This window comes from Aplysia californica, unplaced genomic scaffold, assembly GCF_000002075.1.
Source record: "Aplysia californica isolate F4 #8 unplaced genomic scaffold, AplCal3.0 scaffold00057, whole genome shotgun sequence".
Taxonomy (NCBI): domain Eukaryota; kingdom Metazoa; phylum Mollusca; class Gastropoda; order Aplysiida; family Aplysiidae; genus Aplysia; species Aplysia californica.
The window spans coordinates 37,771-47,977 of record NW_004797327.1 but is presented as its reverse complement, the minus strand read 5'-3'; the positions used below and the strand labels follow the sequence as shown (position 1 = coordinate 47,977).

Sequence of the window (10,207 nt, the reverse complement as noted above, 5' to 3'; positions counted from 1 at the left end):
ACACACACACACATCTATGTATGCTATGTATGTATACACCCAAGCGTGAAAATACGCACATAAACAGACACACAAACACACTCACATACACACAAAAGGACTTAAAACACTTGCAGGCAAAGAGGGTAGAATTTCAGTACTCATAAAAGATTTTATTATTGTTTTGTCTATGCTTTTAAGAAGGGACTTGAGAAGGAGAGCAAGCCCCATCATGGAGGGCCCAGACAACAGTATCAGTAACAAACACAAACAAGGGACGAGACGAGAGTATCAAACACATACAACATACGAAGGTATCAGTTACACAAACAACAGATAAGACGAGGGTATAAAAAACACATACAACAGACGAGGGTATCACTAACGAACAACGGATGAGACGAGAGTATCAAACACAAACAACAGTCAGACGAAGGTATCACTAACACGAACAACAGATGAGACGGGTGTATCAAACACATACAACAGTCAGACAAAGGTATCACTAACACGAACAACAGACAAAAATATCCCTAAACATGAACGATGGACGAGACAACGAGGTATCACTAACATCAACAAAGTGTTCATTGTTAATCAATATTGTCGTTGTTATTATCAAGAACTGACGAATTACAGCTGGGCACAGGAGTTCATTATGCAACAAACAAACAAAACAAAACAAAACTTTGTATAAATTTGAAGTAACAACTGATGAAGGCATGCACGCCGGCCACGACACTCTCTCATCTTTCTTTTCACCGTCATTCATCTGGTAAAATTATGGTAAAACAAAGATATTGTGTAACAAGGCACCGCCTGCATGCGTGGTGCTAAGGCTAACTCATGATATTATACATTGTTTCTCAACACGACATGCTAAAAAGATGTAAATGTAATGCACATTAATTATAAAAGGTCTCTATATATTTATGCATCTCAATACAATGTAACAAATTTAACATTTTTGTTATGCGTAAAAAGATGTTATGTGTACATTTCCCAACACAATGAGAAATACATGACTCACACAAAGCCAGTTGTGTGTACTGTCAGAAAGCTGATCACATGTAATAAGCCCAGGCAGAAACATTAAAAAAAATTTAAATTAAAAAAAAAAAGTTTCATTCTTGTAACAATTGTATCAAAATTATTTAGGCTTATCTTTTCTAGCTTCCCCCCCCCCCCCCCCCCAACATTAAAATTCAAATTTCAAGAAAATATTTCTGGAACACATACAACTAAAATGACGGATTAATTAAGAAAGCGTACTTTAAAAATTAAAAAAAAAAAAATTTTTAAAATTGGGGCTTACAACATCTGAAGAGCTGGCTGAAAGTACGCTTCTCATATCATTGTGAAAGATGTAACATACAAAGTCTCATGCGTCATTCAGCACATTGTAAAAGATGTAATACAAATATAACAGTCTTATGCGTATAAAAGATGTAAAGGTAGACTTTGACGACATAATGAACAGAAACACACTGGGTAACAAACAACACGAGTCGACAGTGCCCAGATTAAGCAGCTGTAGGCCCGTCGGTTGTCACAGGAAAAGAACGAGACATCATGAAATATGTACACTATAAGCTCTTCTTACACTTTGATACTAAGGACCAGATTTTTTTCCTTTTAATGTAGGATCTAAGCAATATTGTCGTAAACTATTTCTGGTAAAAATTGGAACTGCGAATCAAATTAATTAGTGAAAAAATCATCAAATTTTAAGCTACTCGTCCTTATCATCTGATGTGGATACAAGTGAATAACTTTTGTACCATAAATAATATTCTACCTCCTGTGTAAGTAATTCGGATCAATTTTGAGACAAATAGAAGAACATTCTATTTCGCACAGCTGTTTTGCTTCTATTGATCGAAAAGAAATTGCACTGAGCATTCAAATTCTTTATTTTAAACCCGTTCAGGTTTCTATCTTTCTTGCAGGGCTCCATCTGAGTCTCAAAAACTTGGATGAAGTATCAAGTCGGCAGCCGCTGAATATTTATTCAAAATCAGAAAGCTATTATGAGCCGGGACTTCATTTTAATTTTTCATCTCGAGACTAAAAATGGTGGAGAACACATTACAGAAGAGTAAGAAACAGGTTGTGTAAATTCCAGTTTCACTGGCGATAATACAACTATTAATTGTTATTAATCATAACACAGTGATTATTATGCGTGTGAGGGTATGAGCGAGTGGTATTATGAAATGTAAACAGTTCCATCCCCTCAATGGTAGAGAAAGTGTAAAACACAAATCACTTTGAACACAGTTTTCACCGTCTTATGCAATACTGCGCTGCTTAGGATATAGAAGATTTATATTATGATGAGAACAAATTTTTCAGCTTATCGTTGTTGCGTTCACAAGTTTTGGAATGGAAATTGGACGTTTCATTATTGCCAGTCTCCTTCAGCAGTTATGTGTTGTCGTTTGAATCTCAAGAACGTTGAAGAAAGATGAAAGCGAACGAACGTGCACAGACAAACATTGTACAACAGATCTAGCTCAGCGGTCAAGCATTATACGTAGCCTACTATCAGCACATTTTGTCAGCAAGCAATTCAAATGTTATAAGCCCAAAGTGCAAAATTTGTCAGGAAAGAGAAAAAAATTTTTTTTTCCACTTTTCTTAAAAATTGTACCTGCATTGTTATTTATTTTTTTGGGTCTTTTTTTTTCAACATTTAGAATTTAAGTTCGACATAAGTATTTCTTGAACGCATGCAACCAGTACCAACGATTAAAATACTAATTTAAAAAAAAACAACAATTAATGGGCTTAGTGCATCTGAAATGCTGGCCGACGATTTATTTTTCATCCTTCATTTTCAATAACGTCAAAAAACCCACCAAGTTCTGCAGTAAAATTTACAGAGGGCAAGACAATACCCAGATCAGAAACAAAAAACAAACAAAAACCAAACCCCCAAAAAACCCAACACCCCCTCCCCCCCCCCCCCCCCATCCAACAACAAAAAAAGCTAACCAAAAAAAAAATCTCTGCCGCGAGAAGATAAGTGGAAATCTATAACAAGTAGCAGTGAGAGATTTCTCTTGGTCTGGATTTCTAAACAGAGTAGCACTATTATCATTTTATGACTCAGATAAGACTCAGTTATGACACAAATATAACTCAGTTTGGATTCAAATATGACTCAGTTATGACACAATTATGATTCAGTTATGACATAATTATGACATAGAAGATTTGTGTTTAGCAATCAAGATATAAAAAGCAGTCCATCATCAACAGTGTAGTGAAAATTTGACCACAGCATCTAGCAAAATCAGCAGGTGGGGTAAGCACAGATGGCTGGTTTCTCAAATAAAACACACAACTACAAGCCAACACCGATGAATAAGGAGGAAAACGTTTTTGTAAAATTACCCAAATTTCACTAAAGTGTCGTTTTCATAAAACATACAGCATATTTCACTCTTTAAAGGACTCTTGCTTCTATTGAGCACCTCACAAAATTATGTTGTGCATGTATTTACATCATATTCAAGGAATATCTTTGCCATATTTATGCAAGAATTAGATCACATCTAAGCCATATTTATGCAGTTTTTTAATCACATCTATGCCATATTTATGCAATTTTAAAATCACATCTATGCCATATTTATGCAATTTTAAAATCACATCTATGCCATATTTATGCAAGAATTAGATCACATCTCAGCCATATTTATGCAATATTTTAATCATATCTATGTCATATTTATGTCACAATTACAACAAATCTTTGCTATATTTATGTCACATTTGAATCATATCTGTGCCATATTTATGTGATATTGCATGGAGTCTATCAGCCTCATGAGTCGTCTATCACTAACCTTCGGTTGTTACGGACAGATAACGTAAAATGATACGTAAAATTTGCCGACAGCAAACAAAAGCTATCTGGGGACATCTCTAAAATCTTAAAAAAATTTTGTTTGTAAGCCTAATTACGGCGTTGAAAATATCTCATGTTTTAAAACAACTCTCTTTCTTCGTGCAATATTACACGTAATTTCCCTCTTCAAATATTCAATTCTGTGGAAAGGAAAAGCATAGGAAGAAAAAGAATTATAGTCCGTTCACTTTCTTGTGCCCATATGTTCACTGCTACATCTCATTGTGCCCATTTGTTCACTGCTACATCTCATTGTGCCCATTTGTTCACTGCTACATCTCATTGTGCCCATATGTTCACTGCTACTTCTCATTGTGCCCATATGTTCACTGCTACATCTCATTGTGCCCATTTGTTCACTGCTACATCTCATTGTGCCCATATGTTCACTGCTACTTCTCATTCACCACTTGACTCTGTGCACCGGATGGAAATTTACACACGAGTTTGAAATGTTCACAACGTACTGTCAGAAATATTTCTTTTCCCACCAAAAATGGAAGCCGCTATTGATTTAGTCTTTTCATGTACTGTATTTAGAATGGTTTACAAAGCCAGGTACATTTTTGTTAAAAAACGATGACAATTTGATACCAGTGCTCTCATTTATTTCACCACAATTTTTTCCCCTCTGGCCTACTCTCCCATCCCCAAAATGTGTTTTGTTTCAATAAGTTTGGTAAGCGTTTTACAGCGCTTGCAATTGCATAAGGTCATATGAGCCCAAATACATGTTTAAAAATAATATTAATGTCTATATATCTTTGCTACTGTAAAATGGAATTTTCAGGTCAGGAATCTTGTGATATTCCAAAAATATCAAAAGAAGACCTCGTTTTGAATAAATCTTTCAACGTGTAGATTAAGAGACACGGACATCTTACAGTCAGACAAAATGTCGTGATTTGTGCAAAAAAACCTGGGCAATAAACCTGACAGTTTTTGAGAAAATTGTAAGAAACTAGGATCTGAGAAAGTGAACAGACTATAGTAGCAGACTATAGTAGCAGACTATAGGAACAGACTATAGTAGCAGACTATAGGAACAGACTACAAGAGCAGACTATAGGAACAGACTATAGGAGCAGATTATAGGAACAGACTACAGGAGCAGATTATAAGATCAGACTACAGGAGCAGACTATAGGATCAGACTACAGGAGCAGACTATAGGAACAGACTACAGGAGCAGACTATAGGAACAGACTACAGGAGCAGACTATAGGAACAGACTACAGGAGCAGATTATAGGAACAGACTACAGGAGCAGACTATAGGAACAGACTATAGGAGAGACATCATTCCTTCTGCTCCTGATGATCCCCTTATAGTTGTCTCAAAGTTTTATTTCCATACACGTTGGACCGTTGAAGTAAAAAAATAAACAGAACATAATCACAAGATTGTTGAATGACACCCTTACTTATTTGTTTTACCTATACACAGAGCACCAATGACAAGAAGTTTACAAGATAAATTTTATATATATAATATTTTGCTTTGCATAGCCAGAGAGTTCAACAAAATGTAGGTCAACAAAGATATCCAACATAGAAGCATGGGAGAAATTTGAAAGGGGAGAAAATTAAGCATGGCACTGAGACAGCTTCAGTCTTGACGTATGGTTCCAAACATCGGTAACAACACGGGCATTATAACGGGGAGAAAATACACTCTTCAAAAAAAGAAATGCATAATCCTGACCCGTACTTTGTCCCCGCGGTTTTAAGCAAAAAAAATTATGAAATTATGCAAACTGAGCCCAAAAAAGTGAAATTATGCGACTCCGTTAATTTTAACAAAGAATGATAAAGGAAAGCAATCAGAAATTATGCAAAAAATGATCAAATTTTGCAAAATTATGCGAGGTGCATAAAACCCTGGGGACAGCCATACATCTGGGCTCTCATCATTTATAGGTACACACGACGTGAATTGCGAGAGTTGGTTTTTTTGGGTTTTGTTTTGTATTCAGTAGTACTGTGAGTTGCTCTCTTGACCTGGTTTAAAATCTCACCCTCTGTGTCCCCTGTGGCCAAGCTGTGCATTTCTTTATTTTTTTCATTTTTTTTTTAAAAGTATAATCGATGGCCGAGTGCAAGAAGTGACTATATCTACTTTTGGTCGAAATGCAGTTATCAATACGGGTAGTGAGATTTTAACGTAAGCCTGTCTTTTACCTCAGTAAATATCGAAGCCCTACTTTAATTCGGGAGCCAATCAAGATAATATAAAGATTTTTTTTTCGGACTAGATCTACATTATAGAGATTTCTAAATCATCAAAATTTCTAACTCGTTTTTGTCGAAACTGTGAAAACTGGATACAGTCACTTTTTGCGGTCAACCGCTGAAATATTGTAGCTGCAGGGTCAGGGAGGAGTAAAAATGTTTGCAATCTTCTTTCCTCACCCTGTGAAGGTGTTGCCTATTCTTTTTTTAGCAGTGGTGATGATATTATAAATGAGGCAGCGTGGTGGAATCAAGCTCTCGTCAAAATAATCAAAGTGAAGAAACCTGCATGTTTCCGCAAGTATGTGAATTTTTATATAATTTTAGTTTTTCGGCTCAACACCTTTCATGCTCATTAAATTTCTGGGTGGATTTTTCTGAAAAGCGTTGATTAAAGGCATAAAAATGTAAATCTTCAGTTACCATGGGCTTTTAAGCTAAAAAAATAACTAATCTTTCGCGGCCATTTTCTCACTAATCTTACCTCTGAAAACAGGTGACCGACTTGTGTTCAAGATAAATGGATATTTTTTTCACCCAAATAAAGACAAGTGAACAAGCTTTAAGATGATACCAATAACTCTACATGCTCAAAAATTGATGAGAGCCTGATTCCACCACGCTCCCTCACATATTATATAGAGAAGTGACTCATTTTGAGGTACTGCTGAACAAACACTCACTGTCGAACGAGCGATACCTCGACCCAGCTCTTTCATGAACACAAAAGTATATTGTGCAGAAGCTTCTAGATGTGGTACCAGATTATTATGCTCAGCATACAGAACTTGGGGGATAGGTCGTAGCTACAAGTCAACAAATCTTTACCCAAACAAGTAAAGGAAGGATAGGCTAGCTTCAAAGCAGAACACATTTCTTTTTTCTTCTCAAATGGCAGAAAAATTTGGTAAAACACATATGTGAGGTGTGCTGATAAAATGAGTTACTTCTCGCAGTCCACAAATGGAGATATTGGCTAAAAATTGATACTAGGGTCAAATTTGTAGATTTTCTATTGATGCCACATTTCTTTAGATATAACATACCTTTTATTTCATACTTATAAATTGTAAAAACTTCCCCTATAAGTGTGATGTATCTATTTCCTTAAGGCCTGAATCCGAGAAGTAACTCATTTTGTCAGCACGCTTCACATATCACATTGAGAAACAAGAACCCAGTGACCATTTTTGCACAGTGTTTCCAGTTATCTGGATTTAGTTGTCAATGCTAAAAAAAAAATATATAAAATGTATATATTTGCTTCCAAATCTTCCTTCAAAAACAGCTTTAATAATATATTAAGCAATATAATGCAAACTGTAGGAACATTCCATGTCACCTATCAACGACTTTTGTATTCCAATTGGTTGCTGTAATCAACAAAGACGTTCTACCATTAGATGAAAAATAATCCAGAATTTCCAATTTTCAAATGTTCATTTTACACGAGCCTGTCCAGATTTCTCTTTCCTAGTAGGGTGATGACATCTTTATCTTCAGAAAACATTACTGAGATAAAATACTTTGGAAGGAGGAAACGTTCCTTCAAATTTGCAGCTAAACATGAATTTGTTTGGTCATCGGTTTTCAATTCACATGGCCGAGTAAAAGTAACAAAATTAATTCAGCTCTTATTGAACAAGCTTCCAACTGTTTTAGTGAGGAGCTTAAAAAAAAAAAAGACTGTGAACACAAGCAACATCTTTCTTCAAAAAGTCTGTACAGGTACCATTTCCTGGAACCATACAGGAGACCAAAGCGCTGAAGTATATTTTGTCTGTTCTCCTTTATAAAGTTCAACACCCCTCTCTGACACCCCCCTCCTCCCCCCCCTCTCTGACAGACACCCCCCTCTCCGACACCCCCCTCCCCCCACCCCCCTTTCTTTTCCATCCTGTTCAGTTAGACATTTTCCATCACCAAACTGGGCACGCTCAGCGTAATCCAACAAGTCCGCAGCATACCTGGGTCACACATATATGTGCACAACACATACAGCATAATATCCTCTAAACTTTCTAAAATGTGCAATTACTATTTTATCTTAATTTAAAAATCTGACATAAATCTGATCAAAAGCGAGAAGACAACAGAAAGTAGTTGGTGTGTGCGTGAGTGCTTAAGGCCAAGGGTTCGAGTCTAATCATTTCAACCTAACGTTTCACCAGAGAAGAAGAAGAAATCACGGTTGTAGTCGTTCCGACACGTGTAGACATTTCACTGAACTGTGAGCAGCTGAGAGAGAGATAAAAGACACAACGTACAACGGGGATGAAAAGCCCAAAGGGAAAATTTCACATATCTTTGCGGGTCCATATTCACCTTGTGCCATGCATAGAGAAGTATGGTATATATATTAATATAATAAAGTTTTGCTTAAGCCTCTTTGTACAAACAGTTAGCGTCCCCTCCACGGTACACCAAATAGTAGCTGTAGTGAGAAAAAAAACAACAACAAGGGATAATGAAAATGATAAGGCACACAAGGCCAACAGCTAGAGGTGTGCCCGGAATGATAAGGTTCTCGCTCCACGCGGCATGGGACCGACAAACAAATGATGGAGAAGCTCTGCAAGAATAGATAGATCTATCTCTGTAAAAGCAGAGAATATTTCAACATTTTTCCAGCAAATAGGAAACAGTTCTTTCATGAAATGGTGAAACGGTATAAGTTTAACGCCCCTACCAGCATTATTAGGTTAGGTGTAATCTCCAAGTTTAACATCTAGATCCGAAAGGACCGAGCCAAATGGGAAATTATTCGCGTTAAGTGCCTTTTACAAGGACACAACATTGGACTGCAGCTATTTGCAGAAGAGACTGACAATCTGAGTACGTAACAAACAATCATTTTTACCTAATCTGTCCTGATGACTGCAATGATAACTTGTCAGACCACACACAGATGTTCATCATGTTGTGTTGTTCAAGAGTCCTGCCCAAAGGGACAAGAGACTAAAAAACGAAAATGTTAAAAGCTTCTTTAACCCATCGAAAGTCTGCAGAGAATAACTCAATCTTGTAATAACCGCGCGTAAATGAGAGTTGTTGTTGTTGTTGTTGTCGTTGTTTTCAAATCCCTTTAACTGCGAGCCTTTCGCTCATGGCAGCGCACTGCCCTCTTCACGTGAGTGAGGATAGATAGAGCCTTATCATTCTCGGTGCACCACAGCGGCACTCACAACAGACCCACTGAGAGTGAGACCATCAGCAGAATCCAAAAACTCGGAGAATCGACGTACTATGTACTACGTACAATGTTCTCCGAGGCACACTCATGACCAGTTGTTCATGGGAGCAAATCTCGAAGTGAGGACAAGAACAATGGAGTAATTACTAACTGACTGCTGCCTTTCCTAGGTCAAGGAAATTTCATTAGCACATCATGATATAAACGCATAAAAAGGTCAAAGTTCCAACAAGTGGACAATAATGATACAAATTGGCGAACACAAATTGGCTATATATATATAGAAGTAACAAAAAATAACAAAAAAACAAACTCCCATCTACTGCTGGGTTGTTAGTTAAACATACCTCTGGCACACTAGCAACATGTGTAGTGCACACCCAAGCACACATAATATTTTTAATCCACTTTACAAGTTCACAAAAAAAACCCCAAACCAAACCAACAAACAAACTTGAAACAGCTCAAAGCCATTTCAAACAATAATATCAGCAAAGTTGTCCACTCTCTGACGAGCAAGACACCTTCCACTCTCTGACGAGCAAGACACCTTCCACTTCATTAGGCCAGTTATCAAAATACTGAGTTAAAAAATCTGTGTAAAAAAACATGGATGTTTTTTCGTTCACTGTCACAGGGAAATCATAGGTTACAAGTCTACAAGACGTTCAAATGTTCAAACGTTATAATATAATTGTTTCTTACACATGATAGCTGGTGATATTCCTGAAATGAAACTGCAGTTTTTTCCCATCTCTCTCTCTCTCTCTCTCTCTCTCTCTCTCTCTCTCTCACCCACTCACTCACTCTTAATCTCTCTCTCTCTCTCTCTCTCTCTCTCTCCCCACTCTCTCTCTCTCTCCTTCCCTTTCTCCATCTCTCTCTCTC

At 36.9% G+C, this 10,207-nt stretch overlaps 1 long non-coding RNA gene across 1 annotated transcript in view; it reads right to left on the bottom strand.

The window, feature by feature from the left end:
* Nucleotides 1-9,724: 9,724 nt before the first annotated feature.
* The window catches only part of LOC118477285, a 976-nt gene continuing 493 nt past the window's right edge, over nucleotides 9,725-10,207 (bottom strand). Inside the window, exon 2 of the long non-coding RNA XR_004858269.1 lies at nucleotides 9,725-9,869. This is a non-coding gene — a long non-coding RNA (uncharacterized LOC118477285). The remainder of the gene's footprint in view (nucleotides 9,870-10,207) is intronic.